Source organism: Mirounga leonina, unplaced genomic scaffold (genome assembly GCF_011800145.1).
Source record: "Mirounga leonina isolate KUSES-001 unplaced genomic scaffold, KU_Mleo_1.0 Mir_127, whole genome shotgun sequence".
Taxonomy (NCBI): domain Eukaryota; kingdom Metazoa; phylum Chordata; class Mammalia; order Carnivora; family Phocidae; genus Mirounga; species Mirounga leonina.
Window position 1 is genome coordinate 57,232,954 of NW_023270316.1, and position 26,438 is coordinate 57,259,391.

Below are 26,438 nucleotides of genomic sequence, written 5' to 3' on the forward strand. Positions count from 1 at the left end.
TTGATAAAAGAAGATAAACAAATAGAAAGAAAGTCCATGCTCATGGATTGAAAGAATCAATATTGTTAAAATGTCCATACTACCCAAAGTCATCTACAGATTTAATGTAATGCTTATTAAAATACCCACAACATTTTTCACATAACTAGAACAAATAATTCTAAAACTTGTATGGAACTACAAAAGACCCAAAATAGACAAAGCAATCCCAAGGACAAAGCTGGAGGCCTCAGACCTCCACATTTCAAGATATACTACAAAGCTGTAGTAACCAAAAGAGTATGGCATGGGCACAAAAATAGACACATAGATAATAGAACAAAATAGAGAGCCCAGAAATAAACCCATGTTCATATGGTTAATCTACAACAAGTGAAGCAAGATTATAACATGGGAAAAGATAGTCTTGGGCCCTGGGTGGCTCAGTTGGTTAAGCGTCAGAGTCCTAAGATCAAGTCCCTCATCAGGCTCCCTGCTCAGCGGAATTCTTCTCCTCCCTCTACACCGCCGCCCCCCCCATTCGTTCTTTCTCTCTCTCTTGTTTTTTCTCTCTCTCTCTCAAATAAATAAATAAAATCTTAAAAAGAAAAAAGGTAGTCTCATCAAAAAATTATGCTGGGAACACTGCATCACTACATTGTAAAAGAATGAAACTGTACTACTTTCTAATGCCATGTATAAAATAACTCAGAATGGATTAAACACCTAAATGTGAGACTGGAAACCATACAAATCCTAGAAGACAGCACAGGCATTAATTTTTTTATATTGGCTAGAACAACATTTTTCTAGATATGTCTCTTAAGGTCAGGGAAACAAGAGCAAAAATAAACAATTGGGACTACATCAAAATAAAAAAACTTTTGCACAGCAAACAAAAAAATCAACAAAATAAAAAGGCAGCCTTCACCAATGAGAACAATACTTGCATATATTTGATAAGGGATTAATACCCAAAATATATAAAGAACTTCACATAATTCAACACCAAAAATCCAATCCGATTAAAAAAAAAGGGCAGAGAACGATCCTGCAAAAGAACCCATACATTTTTCCAAAGACGACATACAGATGGCCAACAGACACAAGAAAAGATGCTTAAAATCACTAATAATCAGAGAAATTCAAATCAAAACCACAGTGAGGTATCATCTCACACCTATTAGAATGGCTAAAATTAAAAAAAAAAAAAAAGAAAGAAAAAAATAAGTATTCTTAAGAATGTGGAGAACAGGGAACCCTCATTCACTGTTGGTGGGAATTTGAAGTGGTATATAGCCTTGGTAGAAAACCTTATGGAGGTTCCTCAATAAGTTAGAAATACCATATGATGCGGGACAAAGGAAAGATGGCAGAGGAGTAGGGGACCCTATTTCAACTGGTCCCCAGAATTGAGCTGGATATCTACCAGACCACTCTGAGCACCTACAAAATCAGCCTGAGATGTAAAAAGATCTGTATCTCTACAAACAGAATATCGCAGGCAGTTGGTTTTGAGGTACAAAGCAGGGAGCCCTGATTCCATGGGCAGATATCAGAGGATAAATGGCAGTGGGAGGGAGCCTGTCCATGGGGATCCTACACCACCGGTGAGCGACAGCCTCTCTTGCTGGGGATGGGGCACAGACTCGAAGACCGGTAGTGGCAGGGAAAGGACTTTAGGGCAGCCCCCAGGGCGGAAACCCAGAGCAGCAGGTTCCCACATGCAAAATGGGAGCGGCTGGTGGTTTTAGAATCACAAAGGGCAGAGACGTGCCCCGACCTGGAGGCAGGACTGGGAGCGCTGTGGAGGGGTGCACAACCCAGGACACCGAGTTTATAGCAGCATGGACAGAAACGGAGACAGTGTGGCCTGGAGAGCTCACTGAAGAACAGACTGCAGTCTCTCTGCTCTGAAGCAGAGGGTTGGAAACAGTCTCTTCTGCTCTGACTTGCAGAAGAGACACGGAAAGCCACCAGGGAAAGCCACCAGGGAACAAAAGCCCCCAAAACTGATTCCCACTGAGCCCATCCCCCACCACAGGGTGGCAGGGCAACTCCTCCCAAACAGGGTTGCCTGAGTAACAGCGCGGCAGGCCCCTCCCCCAGAAGACAGGCTGGGAAAACAAGAGGCCAGCTACCCTAAGGTCCCTAGAAAACAGGTGAATCTTGCTTGGGTTCTAGCCAATAATTTAGACTCTATACATTCCCTCAACCACCCATCAACAGAATGACTAGGAGAAGAACCCCCAAAATAGAAAAGACTCAGAGATTATGACTTATGCTGCAGATTTACAAACAGATGCAGATATAACCAAGATGTCAGAGATGGAATTCAGGCTAGCAATTGTGAGGACAATAGCTAGAATGGAGAAACTGATTAATGGCAACATAGAGTCTCTAAGGGCAGAAATGAAAGCTGAACTGGCAGAACTTAAAAATGCTATCATTGAGATCCAATCCAATCTAGATAATCTAACAGCTAGGGTAAGTGAGGCAGAAGAACGAATAAATGACCTGGAAGACAATATAATAGATAAAAAGGGAAAAGAGGAGGCCAGGGAAAAACAACTCAGAATCCATGAAAATAGAATCAGAGAAATAAGGGACACCATGAAAGGTTCCAATGTCAGAATCATTGGAATCCCAGAGGGACTGGAGAGAGAGGGGGGACTAGAAGATGTATTTGAGCAAATCATAGCTGAGAACTTCCCTAATCTGGGGAATGAAACAAACATTCCCATCCTAGAGGCAGAGAGGACCCCTCCCAAGATCAAGGAAAACAGGCCTACACCCAGGCATGTAGTAGTAAAACTTGCAAATCTTAGAACCAAGGACACCATCTTAAGGGCAGTTAGGGGGAAGAGATTCCTTACATACAGAGGGAGGAACATCAGAATAACGTCACACCTATCCACCGAGATCTGGAAAGCCAGAAAGGCCTGGCAAGACATACTCAGGATACTAAATGAGAAAAACATGCAGCCAAGAATACTTTATCCGGCGAGGATGTCATTTAGAATGGATGGAGAGATGCAGAGCTTCCAAGACCAGCAGAAACTGAAAGAATATGTGACCACTAAGCCGGCCCTGCAAGAAATATTAAGGGGGGGTTCTATAAAAGGAGAAAGACCCCAAGAGTGATATACAACAGAAATCTACAGGGACGATCTAGAAAAACAACATCTTCACAGGCAACATGATGACAATTAATTCATATCTTTCAAAAATCACTCTCAATTTTGAATGGCCTAAATGCTCCCATAAAATGGCACAGGGTTGCAGATTGGATAAAAAGACAGGACCCATCCATAGGCTGTCTACAAGAGACTCATTTTGAACCTAAAGATACATCCAGACTGAAAGTGAAGGGATGGAGTTCCATCTTCCATGCCAGTGGACCTCAAAAGAAAGCTGGGGTACCAACTCTTATATCAGACAGATTATATTTTAAGCTAAAGACTGTAGTTAGAGACACAGAAGGACACTCTATCATTCTTAAAGGGTCTATCCAACAAGAAGATCTAACAATTGTAAATATCTATGCCCCCAACATGGGAGCAGCCATCTACATAAGCCAACTGTTAACCAAAATAAAGAGTCCTATTGATAACAATACATTAATTGTAGGAGACCTCAATACTCCACTCTCAGCAATGGACAGATCATCTAAGCAGAAAATCAACAAGGAAACAAGAGCTTTGAATGATACACTGGACCTGATACACTGGACCAGATGGACCTCATGGATATATACAGAACATTCCACCCTAAAACAACAGAATACTCATTCTTCTCGAGCGCACATGGAACTTTCTCCAGAATAGACCACATACTGGGTCACAAATCAGGTCTCAACCGATACCAAAAGATTGAGATTATTCCCTGCATATTCTCAGACCACAATGCTCTAAAACTGGAACTCAATCACAAGAAAAAGTTTGGCAGAAATTCAAACACTTGGAAGCTAAAGACCACTCTGCTCAAGAATGTTTGGGTCAACCAGGAAATCAAAGAAGAACTTAATTCATGATAATCAATGAGAATGAAAACACATCAGTCCAAAACCTATGGGATACTGCAAAGGTGGTCCTAAGGGGGAAATACATAGCCATCCAAGCCTCACTCAAAAAAACAGAAAAATCCCAAATTCACCAACTAACTCTACACCTTAAAGAACTAGAGAAAAAGCAACAAACAATGCCTAAGGCCCGGATTAGAAGAGAAATAATTAAAATTAGAGCAGAAATCAATGAATTAGAAACCAGAAACACGGTAGATCAGATCAACAAAACTAGAAGTTGGTTCTTTGAAAGAATTAATAAGATTGATAAATCACTGGCCAGACTTACCCAAAAGAGAAAGGACTGAAATTAATAAAATTATGAATGAAAGGGGAGAGATCACGACTGACACCAAGGAAATAGAAACAATTATTAGAAATTATTATCAACAACTATATGCCAATAAACTGAGCAATCTGGATGAAATGGAGGCCTTCCTGGAAACCTATAAGCTGCTAAGACTGAAACAGGAAGAAATTGACAACCTGAATAGGCCAATAACCAGTAACAAGATTGAAGCAGTGATCAAAAACCTCCCAAAACACAAGAGTCCAGGGCCTGATGGATTCCCTGAGGAATTCTACCAAACATTCAAAGAAGAAATAATATCTATTCTACTGAAGCTGTTTCAAAAAAGAGAAACAGAAGGAAAACTTCCAAACTCATTCTATGAGGCCAGCATTACCTTAATCCCCAAACCAAGCAAAGACCCCATCAAAAAGGAGAATTTCAGACCGATATCCCTGATGAATATGGATTCCAAAATCCTAGCTAATAGGATCCAACAATACATTAAAAGGATCATCCACCATGACCAAGTGGGATTTATCCCCAGGATGCAAGGGTGGTTCAACATTCGCAAATCAATCACTGTGATAGAACACATTAATAAGAGGAGGGAGAAGAACCATATTGTCCTCTCAATTGATGCAGAAAAGGCATTTGACAAAATATAGCATCCTTTCCTGATTAAAACTCTCCAGAGTATAGGGAGAGAGGGAACATTCCTCAAAATCCATCTATGAAAAACCCACAGCAAATATCATCCTCAATGGGGAAAAGCTAAGAGCCTTTCCCTTAAGATCAGGAACACATCAAGGATGCCCACTCTCACCACTATTGTTCAACATAGTACTAGATGTCCTAGCAACAGCAATCAGACAACAAAAAGAAATAAAAGGTATTCAAATTGGCAAAGAAGTCAAACTCTCTCTTTTCACAGATGACATGATACTTTCTGTGGAAAACCCAAAAGACTCCACCCCCAAATTACTAGAACTCATACAGCAATTCAGTAACGTGGCAGGATACAAAATCAATGCACAGAAATCAGTTGCCTCCTTATACACTAACAATGTAACTGTAGAAAGAGAAATTAGAGAATTGATTCCATTTACAATAGCACCAAAACCCATAAGATGCCTCGGAATAAACCTAACCAAAGAGGTAAGGCATCTATACTCTAGGAACTACAGAACACTCATGAAAGAAATCAAAGAAGACACAAAAAGATGGAAAAATATTCCATGCTCATGGATTGGAAGAATAAACATTGTTAAAATGTCTATGCTACCCAGAGCAATCTATACCTTCAGTGCCATCCTAATCAAAATTCCAGTGAAATTTTTCAAAGTGCTGGAATAAACAATCCTAAAATTTGTATGGAATCAGAAAAGACCCTGAATCACCAAGGAAATGTTGAAAAAGTAAAACAAAGCTGGGGGCATCACGTTGCCCGATTTCAAACTATATTACAAAGCTGTGATCACCAAGACAGCATGGTACTGGCACAAAAACAGACATATAGACCAATGGAACAGAATAGAGAGCCCAGATATGGACCCTCAACTCTATGGTCAACTAATCTTCGACAAAGCAGGAAAAAATATGCAATGGAAAAAAGTCTCTTCAATAAATGGTGCTGGGAAAATTGGACAGAAAAAAAAAATTGGACAGATGCAGAAGAATGAAACTCGACCATTCTCTAACACCATACACAAAGATAAACTCAAAATGGATGAAAGACCTCCATGTGAGACAGGAATCCATCAAAATCCTAGAAGAGAACATAGGCAGTAACTTCTTTGACATCAGTCACAGCAACTTCTTTCAAGACACATCTCCAAAGGCAAGGGAAACAAAAGCAAAAATGAACTTTTGGGACTTCAAGATAAAAAGCTTCTGCAGAGCAAAGTTAACAGTCAACAAAACAAAGAGGCAACCCACAGAATGGGAGAAGATTTTTGCAAATGACACTACAGATAAAGGGCTGGTATCCAAGATTTATAAAGAACTTTTCAAACTCAACACCCAAAAAAACAAATAATCAAGTCAAAAAATGGGCAGAAGACATAAAAAGACACTTCTCAGAAGAAGACATACAAATGGCTAACAGACACACGAAAAAATGTTCATCATCATTAGCGATCAGGGAAATTCAAATTAAAACCACATTGAGATACCACCTTACACCAGTTAGAATGACAGAAATGGACAGGGAAAAAAACAACAAATGTTGGAGAGGTTGTGGAGAAAGGGGAACCCTCTTGCACTGTTGGTGGGAATGCAAGTTGGTACAGCCACTTTGGAAAACAGTGTGGACGTGCCTCAGAAAATTAAAAATAGAGCTACCCTATGACCCAGCAATTGCACTCCTGGGTATTTACCCCAAAGACACAGATGTAGTGAAAAGAAGGGCCATATGCACCCCAGTGTTCATAGCAGCAATGTCCACAATAGCCAAACTGTGGAAAGAGCTGAGGTGCCCTTCAACAGATGAATGGATAAAGATGTGGTCCATATATAAATGGAATATTACTCAGCCATCAGAAAGAATGAATACCCAATTTTTACATCAACATGGATGGGACTGGAGGAGATAATGCTAAGTGAAATAAGTCAAGCAGAGAAAGTCAATTATCATATGGTTTCACTTATTTGTGGAACATAAGGAATAGCATGAAGGACATTAGGAGAAGGAAGGGAAAAATGAAGGGAGGGAAATCAGAGGGAGAGATGAACCATGAGAGACTATGGACTCTGAGAAATAAACTAGGGTTTTAGAGGGGAGTGGGGAGGGGGATTGGTTAGCCCAGTGATGGGTATTAAGGAGGGCACGTACTGCATGGAGCACTGGGTGTTATACAAAAACAATGGATCGTGGATCACCACGTCAAAAACTAATATATTGTATGGTGACTAACATAATAAAATAATAAAATAAAATAAAATAATAAAATAAAATAAAATAAAAATTCTAAAAAAAAAAAAAAGAAATATCATATGATGCAATAGTTCCACTACTGGGTATTTACCCAAAGAAAACAAAAACACTAATTTGAAAATATATGTGCACTCCTATGTTTATGGAAGCATTATTTACAATAATTAAGATATAAAAGCATTATTTACAATAGCTAAGATATGGCAGTAACCTGGGTGTCCGTCAATAGACAAATGGATAAGAAAGATGTGGTATACACATGCACACACACACTGGAATATAACAGCCATAAAAAAGGATGAGTACTTGCCATTTGCAACATGTATGAACCTAGAGGGTATTATGCAAAGTGAAATAAACCAGGCTGAGCAAGACAAATACCGTATGATTTCATTCATGTGGAATCCAAAAAAAGGAATAAACAAAAGCAGAATCAGACCTATAGATACAGAGAACCACTTGATGGTTGCCAGAGAGGAGGGGGATGGGGAGGTGTGAAAAATGGGTGAAGGGGAGAGGGAGATACAGGCTTCCAGTTATGGAATGAATAAGTCACAGGAATAAAAGGCACAGCATAAAGAATATAGTCAATGATATTGTAATACAGTTGTAGGTGACAAACACAAGTATACCTGCGGTGAGCACAGCATAAACTTGTCAAAACACAACATTGTACATCTGAAACTAATGTAACATTGTGTTTCAACTATACTCAAAAAATTATTTAAAAACAATAAACAGAAACTCAAATAATCACCTAAGTAACTGAAACCCTAATGTCTTGCTTAAAAATTATATTCTTATTTCACATTGTAATTATTTTTCTTTTCTGAGTCAGTAATCTTTGTAGTCATAGTACTGGATGAATTTTATTCTGAAAAAAATAATTACTTTGAAACTGTGTCATCACAAAATAGAAATTAAGTTCACCTACTGAGCTTTTCTCCCTCTGATAATTTCCTTGTGTCCCCACTTTCTAGCATAATGTGCAGAACTTAGGAGTTCAATAAAAATAAAAAAACACTTACTATGATGGTTCCAAGCCCCCAAACATTAACATTTAACTGCGGGGTAGGTCCATTTTCCAGTATCAATGAGTCCAGCCATTTCTCACCACCTCAGTCCAGCCCACCATCATCTTTTACTGGAATTAGTACAGCAGCCTCTCTACATTTTTCCTTGCTCCCTATAATTTCTTCTCAACACATGTGATGCTGTTACACATGTATTACATCATGCCACTCCTTAGCCCAAACTTTCCAATAGCTTCCCATTTCTTTCAGAAGAAATAAAAGCTAAGGCCTTACAATGGCCCATAGTCCTATGTTATGTGACCACTCACTACCTCTTTGCTTCATTTCCTACTATTCTGCTTTTTTCTGCAAGTGATGTACATCATTTCACTCATATTTCATTGCCCAAAGCACATTATATGCCCATGCCCAACATACAATCCTACCTTGTACCTGGAAGCAAAAATCAAAATTTTAATTAAAAGCATAAATGGCTTCTACAAAGTTAAACATTTTTTATATGTTGTGCATGATTTATATTCCTCCTTAAGTGGATTGTTTACTTTGCTTGTCCATCAGGAGTTTTAGGATTTTAGTAACACTTAACTTCATTCTTAATTGTAACCAGAGCCCTAGTAAAGCACACTTCTAACCACAGTCTCCAGTCAATGTGAAACAGCCCTCTTACACCCTACATTGGGGGGCTCCTTTTCCTGATTTTCTCTTTCCTTTTTTATAGCCCAATACAGAGATCCAGTAGGGGCTTCTTTTTGTTTTCCTGCTTCTGTATAGACAATTAATACAGCCCTCCCTCATAATTTCTAGACCTCCTCTAAAAGCCCCAAGTTTCCACATTAATTTCATCATTCTCCATCTGCCACACTTACCTCCATCTCTCAGCCAGCAGCTTATCTTTATGACTAGAGGTTTCCTTTTGCAGGTCTATCAATCCATATGCTTTGTAAAGAGAGCTCTTCATACATATCCAAGAGTTTTCTGGTACAGCAATGACAGAGATGATGGTAGAATGCCCACTGCCCACTCTCTCACTGGTCTTCAGTCTCTGCATCACTTGTAAGCCTAATTTTGCCAAAGAAATAATAGAAAGAAAAAACACTGTCAAATTCGCAATACAACATATTTCATTTCTTTTCTGAGTATTTTCCAAATGTTGTAAAAGTGCTAGCCACATAGTAGGTAGTCAATAAATTAAATCTGAATCAAATAGGAAGTAAAACTATATGTACATTGTTCATGGGATGTATGATATTTTTATATGAATCTTCAACTGATTATCACTAATGGTTTTGGATATTCCAGATCAGCAATTAAAAATAAGAACTTTAATACTTTAAGCATATATTCTTCAAATATTCTGCAACTTGTCTATCTTAACTTTTGACAAATTAACACTATTTTGGTGAACATTAAAATTGTAATAGCTTATGTAATCAAAGCAAAAACTATCACCTGCTTAAAAGTAGTAGCAGGAGAGAGGAATTAATCTGCTACACAAAGTGCTTGCTTGGCTGCCGAGTATAAACCTTTTGTTACAGTTTGCTAGGATGTCTATAATTCAGAGACTTGGTTATTTTCTAAGGAAATGTTAAAGGAGGATAGAACACCCTGATCTTCACATGAGTTCTTTTTATTCTTATGGTCCCCCATACAGTGGATGCACATGTTATCCAGGTATTAGCTGTTAGAACAAAGAGAAGATTGCATATGCTCAAAATTATCCCTTGAAAATCCTTTGGTTCCCCAGAGAAGAAGTTGGAAGACACCTGATAGTGGGGGGAGTTTAAAAAAGAATTTCAACAATGTTTTTCACAACCTAGGGGTCCTTGCAGCCAAAAGCAGAAGCAGTATTTTAAAATCACTGGCACTTTAAAGAACTTAAGTCAACCAAGGGAATACATCTTTTGTCCTCCTAAACTGTTATTCCTACTTCTTCAATCTTTTATCATCCCCTTGGCTGAGAAGGTATTGTTGAATTACATATGATGCAGCTCTACTATAGATTCTTTAAAAGACTTATGAGTGTAATTATATGCAATACTAATAACTTCATTATTTATTTAAACCTCTAAAAACCTGCATAATGAAAAATCATAGAAAAGTCTATAAACTGTAAATTAAATGCAAGTCTGGGATCTGTAGAATCATGGCATTTTATTTCATACTTGAATGATTTATTAAAGATCCAACTTTTATAAAGAATATAGAATTCCTTTTCAGAAGCAGTCAGTGGGAACATTAATAGGAGCATGTAATAGGCACTTAAACATTAGTCAGTGATTGTGACAAACTGAATATTTAAAAGTATCAAGAGTCATACTTCAGCCAAAATATTCCATATTTTTGCATTTTTAAGGTATGGCATTACCAAGACTGGTGAAGCTAAGAATGTTCTCAAAGTTTTTCTAACTTCTATTAGCAACAAAGATTCTGGCTATGTAATTCCTTCTGTGATGTAGCTATTTACACATTTTCTGTGTGTACAAAGGGCAACCCTACTGAAATGTGCCTAAGATTCTGAACAAGACAAGCTTCCAAAATAACACAGTTTTAACATTGTAATTGTTTGGTTTGAGGAAATAAAGATAACAAAAACCTGACTGCTATATTTTTAATGCTACCATTACTATATTTTCTGGTTACGTGAGAGTTCTCTAGATTTTATTTACCATGATTAGCAATATTAATAGCAAAGTAGAGAAAAATCATTAAGTGGATTTTTTTTCCTATCAGTTATTCCTCTAGAAATACATATACAAATCTAAAATGGAAACACTCATCCTCAATGTATTACTTTACTTTTTGCTTTGATGAAAAAATAGTTGCAGTATAACTGTATTAAAGCATTTTTCTTTGATGAAAGTCAGTTCTCAATTTTTGAGCATCTTCAAATTTTTGAAAATTTTCAACGTCACTTCAGAATGACCTCAACTTCTGCAACATATTACATCTTCAAAGAAATTGTCTGGTTGGCCCTTTTGTTTTTTGGGCATTTTTTGGTTAGTGATTCAATTTCATTGCTGGTCATCAGTCTATGCAAATTTTCTATTTCTTCCTGATTCGGTTTGGGGAGGCTAAATGTTTATAGGAATTTATCCATTTCTTCTAAGTTGTCCAATTTGTTTGCATATAGCTTTTATAATAATCTCTTATAATCTTTTGTATTTCTGTGGTTTCAATTGTTATTTCTCCTCTTTCATTCTTTGTTTGAGACCTCTTTTTTTATGAGTCTGGCTAGTTGTTCATCTTTCCAAACAATCAGCTCCTGGTTTCATTGATCTGCTCTCTTGTTTTTTAGTCTCTATTTCATTGATTTCTGCTCTAATCTTCATTTTTTCCTTCCTTCTACTGGTTTTAGGTTTTGTTTGTTCTTCTTTTTCTAGCTCCTTTAGGTATAAGGTTAGGTTGCTTGAGATTTTTCTTGCTTCTGGAGGTAGGCCTATATTGCTATAAAATTCCATCTTAGAACAGCCTTTGTGGCATCCCAAAGATTTGGGATAATTGTGTTTTCATTTTTATTTGTCTTCATGTATTTTTTTTATTTGCTCTTTGGTTTCATGGTTGACCCATTCATTGTTTAGTAGCATGTTAGTTAACCTCCATGTATTTGTGTTCTCTCCACATTTTTTCTTATGGTCGATTTCTGATTTCATAGCCTTGTGGTTGGAAATGATGCATGGTATGACTTCCAACTTTTTTAGTTTGTTGACACTTTTTTGTAGCCTATTCTGTGATCTCTTCTGGAGACTGTTCCATATACACTTGAAAAGAATGTATATTGTGCTATTTGGGGATGGAATATCCTGAATATATCTGTGAGATCCATCTGGTGCAATATGTCATTCAAAGCCACTATTTCCTGTCCATTGATGTAAGTGGGTGTTGATGTCCACTACTATTATTATATTACTATCAATTACATCTCTTATGTTTGTTATTGGGTGCTTTATGTATTTGGATGCTCCCCTGTTGGGTGCATAAATATTTGTAATTGTTATACCGTCTTGTTGGTTTGTTCCCTTTATGCTTATGTAGTGTCCTTCTTTGTCTCTTGTTATGGTCTATTTTAAAGTCTATTTTGCCTGATAGAAGTATTGCTACCTTCACTTCCTTTTTCACCTCCATTTGCATTATAAATGCTTCACTTTCAATCTGCATGTATCTAGGTCTGAAATAAGTCTCTTGTAGGCAGCATATAGATGGGTCTTGCTTTTTTATCCGTCACCCTATGTTTTTTAATTGGAGTGTTTAGTCCATTTACAATCAAAGTAATTATTGATAGGTATGTACTTCCTGTCAGTTTGTTACTTGTTTTATGGTTGGTTTTGTAGTTTTCTGTTCCTTTTTTCTGTTGTCCTCATCTTTCATGGTTTGCTGGCTTTATTTGGTAATATATTCAGATTCTTTACTCTCTATTTTTTCAATATCTAGTACTGGTTTCTGATTTGTGGCTATTAAGTTTATATTGTAACATCTTATGCATATAGCAGTCTATTAAGTTGATGGTCACTTAAGCTTGAACCCGTTTTTTACTCCTCTCCCCATACACACATTTTAGGTATGTGGTGTCATAATTTACATCCTTTTATTTTGTGAATCCTTGGACTGATTTTTATAAATATACTGAATTTTAACTGCTTTCTGCTTCCTACTTTCTATACTCCTACTTATGATCTTTCCTTTGTACTCAAAAACTCCCCTTTAACATTTCATGTAGAGCAGGTTTAGTGGTTATGAATTCCTTTAACTTATTTGTCTGGGAAACTCTTTCTCTCTCCTTCCAGTCAGAATGATAGCCTTGTTGGATAGAGTATTCTTGGCTGCAGATTTTTCCCTTTCAGTGCTTTGAATATATCATGCCACTCTCTTCTGACATACTAAGTTTCTGCTGAAAAATCAGCTGATAGCCGTATGGGGCTTCCCTTCTATGTAACTGTTTTCTTTTTTGTTGCTGCCTTTAAAATTCTCTATCACTACTTTTTCCATTTTAATTACTGTGTGTCTTGGTATGGGCCTCCTTGGGTTGATTTTATTGTGGGATCTCTCTGCCTCCTGGCTCTGGATTTTAATTTCTATTTCCTTCTCCAGAGTCAAGAAATTTTCAGCTTTTATTTGTTCAAATAAATTTTCTGCTCCCTGTTTTCTCTCTTCTTCTGGAATCCCTATAATATGAATGTTATTATACTTGATGATATCACTACGTTTTCTAAGTATTTTCACTGTTTTTTCCTCTCTCCTCTTCAGCTTGTTTTCTATTACTCTGTTCTCCAGGTTGCTAATCCATTCTTCTGCTTCCTCTAGTCTACTATTTATTCCATTTAGTGTATTTTTAATTTCAGTTATTGAGTTTTTAATCTCTGCTTGGTTCCTATTTATGTTTTCTAACTCTTCATTTAGGGTCTCTTGAGGTCCTCCATTCAAATCCAGTGATTATCTTTATGATTATTACTTTAAATTCTCTATCAGGCTTATTACTTATATCCATTTAGCTCTCTTGCTGTTATTTTGTCCTATTCTTTCATTTGGAACATATTTTCTGTCTCATTTTGTCTCTCTGTGTCTGTCTTTATGTGTTAGGAAAGTCAGCTATAGCTCCTGCTCTTAAAAGTAGTGGCCTTATGAAGAAGAGATCCTATAATGCCCTATATTGCAATGTCTGCTCTTCACCAGAACCTGCTGCTTAAGGAGGGTCTGCTATGTGTGTTTTATGTGCCCTACTATTCTGGCTGAGCCACTTTTGACTTCAGTCCAGTCATCTGCAATGGCTCCCTTTGCCTGTAATGGGCAGGGTTTGGTCCCTATGGTATTAGTGGGCCAGAGTGAGGCCACCTGGGACTTGAGTTGAGTCAGACCGGAGACTTGCCAGACATGTAGTAGCACTGACCTAAAGGATGTTTTCCCTGTGTTGTTTCCTGAGAAGCTTTCTTGGTGGGGCCTGCAGTCAGACTAGATATCTGCCCCACTCCACTGCTGGGGCTGCAGTTGGACTGTTGTATGTGGTTATGTTCCCCTCTCCCCAGGGCGGGAGTCACTTTGGAGTGATGCTATCCCTGTCAAGGCTGTTTGCACACTGCCAGGTTTGTGGCTCTGCTTTAGATAGGCTCTAACAAGGGCATATAGGAGATGGTAGTTCTACAGGAGAATACAGGGGTGGTGCACACAATGGTAGCAAGGTTTACACAGGTCTCTTTTGGGAGGGGACCTGAATCCACTTTAGAAAACTGTTGCCATAGTGCTGGAGGGGCAGATCTGCAGAAGAATGCAGGGAGGAGTCTGCTGTGGGACAAGACCTGGATCCAAGGCCTGGCTGGACAGATCAAGTTTGCAGGAGAATGCAGGAGGTAGGACACATTGTTAGCAGTCTGGGTGGAGAAGGTTGGCACCATGCTCATTCGTGTAGGTGTCTATGTGCCTAGGCTAGGGGTGGGGTAGGGAATGGCACCCTCTAGCTCCTTTGTTCCTGGAGAAGTCTCCTAAAGAACCCTGCTTTTCCAGATTAGTAAATAAATCTCCTTCTTGTACACCACTGGCATTTTTCAAACTGCTGCTTCTATGCTGTATCTCCGAGGGGCTGTTTGTTGTGCTGGCTCCTTAAGGGCTTGAACTCCATCTCCTATTGCCCTCCAGATCTCCCAAAGCCAATCCACCAATTTTTAAAGTTCCAGATGTTAAGCCCCACTGGTTTTAAGTACTCATGAAATTAGGGCCCTCTGGTTTTCAAAGCCAAATGTTAGAGAGATTCGTCTTCACGTGTGGGTTCCCCATGCCTGGGATGCTTGGTGTGAGAGTGTTTCTCTCCCCATCTCCATGTCTGTGGCATCTCTCCCTCCTGAAGTCTTTCTGTCTGTTTAGCTCCCAACTGTGTCTCTGCTGTTCCTACCTTCTTCAATGTGACCATCTTCTCTCCATTTAGCTATGAAGAGTCTGTTCGGCCAGTCTCTAGGTTATTTACACTGATGTGGGTGACATCCAGTTGTATCCATGGAACAAGGATCTTCCTACCCTGCCATCCTCCCTGGAAGTCCAGCCAGGACCTTATATATATTAATGTAATTCCCTCAAACCACACCATCAGGCTGATATATTATTAAAGCCATTTCACAGGCACACAGAGTTTAAGAAATGGTTAATAAATAAAGATTTGAAGCTTCTACTAGCTGGCAAGCACAGTGCCAGACTTTGGGGCTGTCAAGGCACGTTACCTAACACTGAGAAGTTCTAGTCTGGTGGTCTCTGCTCTGGTAAATTTAAAAACTTAGTGCTTTGGGAGTTTCCTGAGAATGGGCCATGACTTATTCAGTCATATTTCCCAGCAGAGGAGAAATGGGGTATGTGTGCAAAAAAGATCTGTTGAAATAGCAAGACACATTCCAAAAGGGGAGGTATCAAATCTGAGGGCAAGTCTGAGGAAGATATAGGCAGAGAAGAGTAAAAATAGTAAAAATTTAAAAAGGAAGTTGTAAGGGGAAAATAGTGAGGAGTGAAAGAGGATGTCCCAGAGATATTTTTTTTATTTGTATTTATTTTTTGCCTGGGAGGACATACATGGACAAAGTAGGTTGAACTCCTTCCCTCCATGGAACAAGGTATGCCACCCCAGGAGCCAGTGAGCAAGTAGGGCTAAAGAGAAGAGTTTGATGGTCAGGAGCTAAAATGAGATAATGATGCTTTAGAGTTTGGGGAAGGTGTTCAGGTTTTTTCAATACTGCCCCCAAGGAGGTGGGGTCTGACACACGTGCCCACATATAATTCATACCAGTGCTTTTAGTATTTCAATGACAGGAAGAGTGATGGGGAGTTGGTGTAATGTATGTCCAAAAACATCCAGGCTCAGACAAGTCTTTGTGCAGTCCTGGGTGCCAAATAGTTTGTGATCTGCCCTTGGTCAAAATTCCAGAAGCCAGTAAAATGAGGTGCTAAGGTATGGCTTGCCACAAAGATGCCAATGGTAGGAACAGGAAGGTCATCTTCTCCTAGCACTTGGGGGCCCAGAAACAACTGAAATGGTAAATGTTGGGGATGGAATTGAATGCATCAAGAGAGAAAGGAGGAGATGCTGGACTTCATTTTATAGCTATAAGGAGTCAGTGGTTGGGGGAAACAACAGGATCAATTTTTTGTTTTTTTAGAAATAATACAATGTAGAAGACAGATTTCCATATCTATACTGTCCTGTTCTCAAATATTTTTCCCCAGTCTTATTTTAAAATTTTTTCTATTATCCTAATTCTGCAGAAAATTGTAATTAGAATTAGAAATTCTAATTCCACATACTGAAAGTTATTCCCATAGATGTGTTCCAAAAGCTCCAATGGTATAGCCCAGAGATTGCAATGATCTCAGGTATTTGAAGTTGTTGAGAGATACTTAATAGGAGTATCAAGAAATAAGAAACAAACTCCGTCTTCCAAAGTTCACAGCCAATACATTCTCATTATGAAGAAGGAAAAAATGTACACCTGCATAATCAGCAGGAAAGAAAACACAAACTGCATTTAGCTGGGATAGAGTGTGAGATTACCCTGCATGTAAACCCAAGGATTCACACACACTGGAGATGCTTATCTGAGCTTGCTGATGTGATAATAAGCTAGAGCTGTTTTAACTATTTTTTGTTTTCTGTAAGACAATTTTCCTGCTGACAAGAGAGGGCTTAGCAGTTCCACAAAAAAAAAAAAAAAAAAAAAAAAAAAAACCACTCTTCAGAATTCACCAATGTCTTTCTCACACTGCCAAATCAAATCAATGTTTTCCTGTTCTCACCTTACCTGACCTCATTGATCACTGTTGAGCATACCCCTGCAAAGTTACCCTTTCACAAACCTCTCTCGTATACTTTTCTGATATTTTTTGACAATGTTTTATTATTACTACCTCTTATAAAGGCTTCTCTTCCCATACCTTCACCATCTTGTCCTCAGCCTTTTGTATTTTTTGAACTCTTCATGACTCCCACTACAGTGTTGATTATTCCCAGAACACCATGAACACAAGACTCCCATATCTTTGTTTATGCTTCCTCCTCTGTCTGAAACTCCCTGTCTTCCTACTCTTTTCTTTCTATAGAAACCACTCCCTTGGATGTCCAGGTTAGGTGTTACCTTGTATGTCTGTGCTTAGCTCTTGGCAGGCTAGTCTAGTGGATCCTTAGCTGGGAGAGCTTGCCTCTGTTCCATATGGTCTCTCATGTTCCAAAATGCTATCCCAGGCTTGTTCCCATGGTGACAGCAAGATTCCAAAAATGAAAGTGGAAGTGCAAATGGCTCCTGTCGCCTAAGCTCAGAATTGATAAACTGTCTCTACTGATTCAAGTCACAGAGCCACCCAAATTGAAGGGGTAGAAAAATAAACTGTAGTTCTGCATGAATTACAAGGACATGGACACAGGGAGGAGATAAATTTGTATCCATTTTTGCAACATACCACATTTCCACTAAAGAAGAATAACTGGCTGTGTTCTCATTGCAGTATTGTTCAAACCCCAACTGCAGTATTATCTTATTCACTTAATTATATATACCTATTTCCCTATAGTTGAAGATCCTATTTGAATGCAGGAACCATATTTTATTTATCTCTGTATTCCTAGCACAAGTTCAGATGCCTAGTAAGTGCTCAATGTGAACTTACTAAAGGCTGATCCAGAATAAATGGATGACCTTCTCCATCTTAAGATAGCTTCTATAATTAACCGAAATTGTTTTTGCAGAGTTAATAGTGGTCAGTTTCTGGTCAACTGGAAAAACAATGTTAAAATCTTCTTAATTCCATGTTCTTAGATTCCTTGAATTTTACCATCTTTGTTCACAACAGTGTTTCTCAAATTTAAAAATTCTGGGCCCCTTTCAAATAAAAAATATTCTAGTGGACTAAAATGTTGATGTGAATTAGTAGTATTATTATACTCAACATGCAAAAACATAAAATTGGGTATAATTCTTTTTTTATTATTTAAGTTAGCCACTGTATAGTTTATCAGTTTTTGATGTAGTGTTCAATGAATCATTAGTTGCATATAGCACCCAGTGCTCATCATAGTACGTGCCCTCCTTAATACCCATCACCCTGTTACCCTATCCCTCCACCCCCTCCCTTCTGAAACCCTCAGTTTGTTTCCTGAGATTTATTTATTTGACAGAGAGAGAGAGAAAGCAGGGGGAGCAGCAGCAGGCAGAGAGAGAGAGGAAGAAGCAGGTGCCCTGCTGAGCAGAGATCCCAGCATGAGACTTGATCCCAGGACCCTGAGATCATGACCTGAGCTGAAGGTAGATGCTTAACCAACTGAGCCACCCAGGTGCCCCTAAAATTGGGTATAATTCTTATAGCTCTTAAACAACATAAAACCAAAATAAATTAAATATAAAACAAAACTACAAAACTGATAAAGTTCCTATTAACATTATTTAATGTAACAGATAATCTTGATTGCTTAAAATAAATCTGCTTATAACAAGAAGAGGGATTGATCTGGTCCTGTCCACGTTCATTCAAGTTGGGATGCCTATAATTAATGCTACAGAGGCATATACCTTTGTCTATAAACTCAGACGTACCTAAAAATCATTTTCTTCATTATTTCCATGACTCAGTTTAATTTCTCTTTTTAGCTATCATCTTCCAGGACAATAGAAAATCTCAGAGTTAATTTATGGTTTGCCTTGCTTCTCCCCATGATTGCACCTAAGTTCTGTGGTTCTTAGATGGTACCAAAGCATATGACAAAAAGACAGGGATTTTGTGGGACAGGGAAGGTAACTATCTGATATTCAAATCCTCTGTCTACACTCGTGTTTGTGGACAAGTCCATTGGTAGCACATGTGGGTCCCTAGGAAGAGTGCTCTTGTTTCTGTCATTTTGTTCTGTCAGTCTTCCAGCACCTTCCTCCATATCTATGCCTGGCTGAAGCTCGGGAAACCCCATTGTACTGTCAACAACTCCATTTTCCAGCTATACTCAACAGTCAAAATCTATGTGGGTTTTGCCACCTCTATTAGACTCTAACCGTGGGAGCAATGCTCAGATACCATCTACTCTTGAGTCCCCCAAATATGTGTAAAGGTTTTCCACCTCCTACATGTTCTATCTGTAATTAGGATGTAAAATAAAGTCCAAGTAGGATAGAACTCTGCTAGCATCTCTTCTGTAAACAGTATGGACAGAAAGAATTTGTTAGGAGACTTCCAGTCCAAGATGGTGATGAATGAAGACTCCAAACTTCCTTCCTTCATGGAACACACCAAATGTATGGAACACACACCTATGTACAGAGCAATTCCTCTTGAGGAACTTTGGGCTGATTGAACAGCTTCTGTACAACAAAAGATATAACAGTAAAAAAGAAGAGAAACAGAGACAAGGTAACAAAGGGAACCTCCAGCCTGCAGTGGGTAAAGGGATAGTACTGAGGGACTAGGAACAGATTCCCCTGTCCTTAGGCATAGGAAAAAAAAAAAAAAGCCATGGTTTAAAAGAGCAAACTAGCATATAAAAGACGCAGGCTTAAAACTCTGCCAAGTAGTGACGGAGCTGAGTGAATTCTCTCTGGGTCAGCGGGACTGGAGCACAACATGGTTTATGCTACCCTTCCACCTTGAAAGCAAAGACCAGAGTAGGGTCAGGATGCCTTAACCAGCTTGCCACCTCAGTGAGCCCCAGGTTCATTAGCCTACTCCAGCCCTGGTCATGCTGGGGCACAGAAAAAAAGCTGTGATTTAACTAGCATAAAAAAGGGTCAGCCCTAGAAGTCTGCCAAATGGAGAGGGGATCTGTTGGAATGCTCTCCAAGTGAGAGGGGCTGGTAGATACAATTTACACTAACCCCTCACCTTAATAAATTGAACAGGAGCAGAGTTCACACACACTAGCCAACCTACTACCTCAATGAGCCCCAGGTCCCATAGCCCACACCAGCCCTGGTCACCCTGGGGCACAAAAGAAAAGCCATGGTTTAAAAGAACAACTAGCATATAAAAAAAAGCCAGTCTTAGACCTCTGCCAAACAGTGTGTATGTGTGTGTCAGGGAGAGGTGCTTCTGAAACACTCTGGGTGGGAGGGGTTGATGGACACAGTCTACACTCCATTACCCACCTTGAAAGCACAAACAGTGCACAGTCTGAACATCCTAACCAGCCTGCCTCCTCAGTGAGCCCCAGACCCCTAGACCACACCATCCCTGGCAATCCCACCAAGGCAGCCATAAGGCAATACACACCAGAACACTCCTGATCAGTGCTCACCACAGCTCCAGCCTTCATGCCAATGTGACACAGGTGCAAAACAGCTGTGAATACTCCAGACCCACACTACTTCAGCTCCAGATGGCTTGCTAGGGCACCCCCAGTGCAGAACACTGCAGAACCTCCTGGCTGATCCAGCTGCTTTACCTAAGTGCCCACTGCATGAAGCACCCAGGGAATCCCAAGCCTGTCCTTGCATCAGTTCCAGCCACCCAGACAGGGCACCCCCTGCACAGAGTGCCCCAGAATACTCCTGCCCAAAGCCTTGGCTCCAGTCATCCAGCCAGGACACCCCTTGCACTAAGCACCCTGGAATACCCAGACTTGCAACAAATTCAGCTTCATCTGTCCCACCAGGCTGCCCTCAGTGTAGAGAGTCCTACACATCACCTGCCCCACACATCACCTCAGTTATAACTGCACTGCCAGGATACCGTCTGCACAAAGAGCCCCAGGACACCCCAGATAAAACTACTTCAGCTATCCTTCCTACATGTTTTCTATGGGTAGAGCCTCAGGACATCCCATCTTGTGCCCACTTTAGCTTTAGCCATCTGCCAAGGCACTCACTGTGTGGAGAGCCCAGGGACCCCAGTCCACACCAACCACAGCTCCAGCCAGCCAGCAAAAGTCACCAACACAAATAGCTCTATATAGGGGACAACCATACATGAGACCATTCCTTCAAGTTTACAAGAAGTAGCTTTTCAACCTAACCACAGAAACACAGAAAGTCAAGCAAACTGTAGAGACAGAGGAATATGCTCCAAAAGAAAGAATAAGAAAAAAACTACAGAAAATGAACTGAAAAACAGATAAGAAATATGGCTGATAAAGAATGTAAGTAATGATTGGAAAGATGCTAATCAGGCTGGAGTGAAGAATGGATGAACATATTGAGACCTTCAATGAAGCGACAGAAAATATTAAGAAGAACCAGAGTTGTGTAATACAATAACTGAAATTTTAAAAAATATACTAGAGGGAATCAACAGAAGATTAGCAGATGCAGAAGAACATCAGTGATCTGGAAGACAGTGATGGAAAGCAACCAAGCTGAACATTAAAAAAATAAAGAAAAACAAGAAGAAAGGAAAAGAATTTTTAAAAATTGAGGCCAGGTTAAGAGTCCCTTGGAGCACTGGGTGTTATACACAACTAATGAATCACTGAACACTACAACAAAAAATTATGATGTACTATATACTGGCTAACTGAATATAATGAAAAATTTAAAAATAATATATAAAATAAAATTATACTAAGTCTCAAAAAAAAAAAAAGAGTCCCTTGGACAACATAAAGCAAATAAACATATGCATTATATGGGTCCCAGAAAAAGAAGAGAAAAAGAAGGCAGAAAACTTATTTGAAGAAATAATAGCTGAAAACTTCCCTAACCTGGGGAAGGAAATAGACGTCCAGGTTCAAGAAGCATAGAGAGCCCCAAACAAGATGAACCCCAGGAGGTCCACAACACAACACATAATAATTAAACATCAAAGGTTAAAGATAAAGAGAGAATTGTAAAAGCAGAAATAGGGAAGTTACCTACAAGGGAAGCTATCAGCTGATTTTTCAACAGAAACTTTGCAAGCCAAAAGAGAGTAACATGATATACTCAAAGTGCTGAAAGGAAAAAACCTACAACCAAGAATACTCTAAACAGCAAGATTATCATTTAGATTTGAAAGAGAAATAAAGGGTTTTCTACACAAACAAAATATAAAGGAGTTTATGATCACTAAACCAGCTATACAGGAAATATTAAAGGGTCTTCTTTAAGTGGAAAAGAATGGTCATAATTAGATGTGAGAAAACTATGAATAAAAAGAGGTAAAATATGACAATATATACATAAAACATGGAGGAGAAAGTAAAAAAAAATGAATATAAGAGCATATTATGATAAATTATAAATTATATTAGAATGTGTTGGAACTTAAATGACCATTTAATTATTTTCTAATAAAAGAAAAACTTCTTCGTAACCACAGACCTAAAACTTATGATAGATACACAAAATAAAGAGAAATAAAGCCAACATAGCACTATAGAAACTCATCAGTCACAAAGAGAGCAAGAGGAGTAATGGAGAGGAACCACAAAAACACCCACAAAACAAATAACAAAATGGCAATTAGTACATACCCACCAATAATTACCTTATTCTGTGCACATTCCACCCTCTCCAAAAAAAATAATTGCTTTAAATGTAAATGGCCTAACTGCTCCAGAACATAGGGTGACTGAATGGATAAAAAAAGGAAAGAAAAACAAGAAGGGACCCCAGTCTATATGCTGCCTACAGAAGACTCACTTCAGACCTAAAGACACATACAGACTAAAAGTAAAGGGATGAGAAAATATTTAGCATGATATAGAAATAGAAAAAAAGCTGGGGCACCAATACCTATATCACACAAAATAGACTTTAAAACAGACTGTAATAAGAGACAAAGAAGGACATTACATATGATAAAGGAATCAATCTAACAAGAGGATATAACAATTATAAATATCTACCCACCCAATACTGGAGCACCTAAATGCATAAAGCAAATATTAACAGACATAAAGAGAGAAATTGATAGTTATCCAATAATAGTAGGGGACTTTATGAACCTATTTACATCAGTGGATAGACTATGTAGGTAGAAAATCCACAAGGAAATGATGTCTTTGAATGCACATTGGACCACAAGAGCATAATACACACACACACACACACACACACACACCATTCCATCCAAAATCAACAAAATACACTTTTCGAGTGCACATGGAACATTCTCCAGGATAAATCATATGTTAGGCCACAAAACAAGCCTCAATAAAGTTTTGAAGATTTACTTATTTTTTAAAAGATTTATTTATTTTAGATGGAGAAAGTGTGTAAGTGGGGGGAGGAACAGAGGGAGAGGGAAAGAATCTCAAGCACACTCCTTGCTGAGGGCAAAGCCTGATGCAGGCTCAATCTCACAACCCTGAGATTATGACCTGAGCCAAAACCAAGAGTCTGATGTTCAACCAACTGAGCCACCCAGTTTTAAAGATAAAACCCCTAAAGTTTTAAAGATATAAATCATATAATGCATCTCTTCTGATTATAACAGTAGAAATCAATGAAACTAGAAATCAATCACAAGGAAAAAACTAGAAAAAAACACAACTACATGGAGACTAAACAACATAATACTAAGGAACCAATTAGTCAATAAATCAATCAAAACAATACATGAAGATGAGTGAAAATAAAAACTCAATGGTCCAAAATCTTTGGGATGCAGCAAAAGCAGTTCTAAGAGAAAAATATATAGCAAGAGAGGCCTACCTCAAGAAATAAGAAAAAGCTCAAATAAACAATCAACTTTACAACTAAAGCAACAAGAAAAGAACAAAGCCCAAAGTGAGTAGAAGGAAGGAAATAATAAAGATCAGAATAGATATAAATGACACAGAGGCTAAAAAACCAACAGAAATGAATCAAACCAACGGGTGTTTCTTTGAAAAGATAAACAAAATGGACAAACTCTTAAGCAGACTCTTCAAGAAAAAAAAGAAACAACCTAAATAATTAAAAATGAAAGAGGAGAAGTAACAACTGACACCACAGAAACACAAATTATGACAATACTGTGGAAAATTATAGGCAAAAAAATTATATGCCAACAAATTGGACAACCTAGAAAATAGATAAATAACTAGAAACATGCAATCTTACAAAATTGAATCAGGAAAAATTATGAAATTTGATCAGACCAATTATTAGTAACAAAATTGAATCAATAATATAAAAAAACTACCAAAAAATAAAAGTCTGGGGCCAGCAGATGGTCTCACAGACGAATTCTCCAAATATTCAGAGAAGACTTAATGTGATACAACACATCAACAAATCAAAGAATAAAAATCAGGTTATCATATCAATAGGTACAGAAAAATCATCTGATGAAATTCAACATCTGTTCATGATAGACTCTCAACAATGTGAGATTAGAGGGAATATACCTCAACATAATAAAGGCCATATATGAAAAACCCACAGCTAACTTCATACTTAATGGTGGAAAACAGAGCTTTTCCTCTAATGTCAGGAAGAAAACAAAGATGCCCACTCTCACCACTCTTATTCAACATAGTACTGGAAGTCACAGCCACAGCAATCAGACAAGAAAAAGAAATACAAGGCATCCAAATTGTTAAGGAAGATGTAAAGCTTACACTATTTGCAGATGACATGATACTATACACAGAAAATCCTAAAGACTCCACCAAAAAAAACTACTAAAAGTAATAAATGAATTCAGTAAAGTTGCAGAATACAAAATTAACATAAAGAATTGGTAGCATTTCTATACACTAATAATAAAGTAGCAGAAAGGAAAATTAAGAAAACAATCCCATTTACAACTACACTAAAAAGAATACCTATGAATAAATTTAACCAGGAGGTAAAATACCTGTACTCTTAAAACTATAAAACATTGATGAAGAAATTGAAGATGGCATAAATAAATGATCTTGGATTGAAAGAATTAATTGGATTGTTAAGTTGTTAAATTTAACATCCCAGTTAAATTGTTAACTTAGGTTGTTCAAATGTCTATACTACCCAGAGCCAACTTCAGATTCAGTGCAATCCTTTTATTTATTTATTTATTTTAATCAGAGAGAGAGCATGAGCGTGCACAAGCAGGGGGAGTGGCAGGCAGAGGGAGAAACAGGCTCCCTGCTGAGCAAGGAGCCTGATGTGGGACTTGATCCCAGGACCTTAGGATCTGACCTGAGCCAAAGGCAGCTGCTTAACCATCTGAGCCACCCAGGCGTCCCCAGATTCAATGCAATCCTTATCAAAGTAACAGCAGCATTTTTCACAACACTAGAAAATTTGTATGAGACCAAAAGACCCTGAATAACCACAGCTATCTTGAGAAAGAAGAACAAACCTGGAAGTATCATGATTCCAGATTTCAAGACATACTATAAAGCTGTAGTAATCAAAGCAGTATGGTACTGGCACAAAAACTGACACATAGATCAACAGAATAGAATAGAGACCCCAGAAATTAAGTCATATTTATATGGTCAATCAGTCTATGACAAAGAAGATAAGAATATACAATGGGGAAAAGACAGTCTCTTCAATAAATGATACTGCAAAGACTGGACAGCTACACATACAAAATAATGAAACTGAACCACTTTTTTATACCATACACAAAAACCCAAAATGGATTAAAGACCTAAATGAGAGACCTGAAACCATAAAATTCCTAGAAGAAAACATATGCAGTAATCTCTTAGCAGCTGTAGAGACATTTTTCTAGATATGTCTCCTTTAGCAATGGAAATATAAGCAAAAATAAACTATTGGGACTACACCAAAACAAAAACTTTTTCACTGGAAAGGAAACTGCCAAGAAAATTAAAAGACAACCTACTGAATGGGAGAAGATATTTACAAATGTTATAACCAATAAGGGGTTAACATCCAAAATATATAAAGAACCCCCCAAAATAATAATCCCATTAAAATGGGCAAAGAACCTAAACAGACATTTTCCCAAAGAAGACATACACATGGCCAGCCTGAAAAGATGCTCAACATCATTCATCATCAAGGAAATGCAAATCAAAACCACAATAAGATATCAACTTACACCTGTCAGAATGGCTAAAATGAAAAAGTCAAAGAAATACAAGTGTTGGTGGAAATACAGAGACAAAGTAAACCTCATGCACTGTTGGTGGGAATGTAAACAGATACAGCCACCATGGAAAACAGTATGGAGGTGCCTCAAAAAATTAAATATAGAAATAGCATACAATCCAATAATTCCATTACTGGGTATTTACCTAAGAAAATGAAAACATTAATTTGAAAAGATATATGCACCCTA

At 38.1% G+C, this 26,438-nt stretch overlaps 1 long non-coding RNA gene across 3 annotated transcripts in view; it reads right to left on the minus strand.

Annotated features, from left to right (window-relative positions):
• Positions 1-26,438, minus strand: part of LOC118009428 — a 572,526-nt gene that overhangs the window by 263,639 nt on the left and 282,449 nt on the right. For 2 of the 3 annotated variants that reach the window (XR_004678925.1, XR_004678927.1), the window contains one exon: positions 9,167-9,359. This is a non-coding gene — a long non-coding RNA (uncharacterized LOC118009428). Of the gene's footprint in view, positions 1-8,654; positions 9,360-26,438 lie in introns of those variants that run through there. The other variant, XR_004678926.1, reaches the window with a different exon arrangement.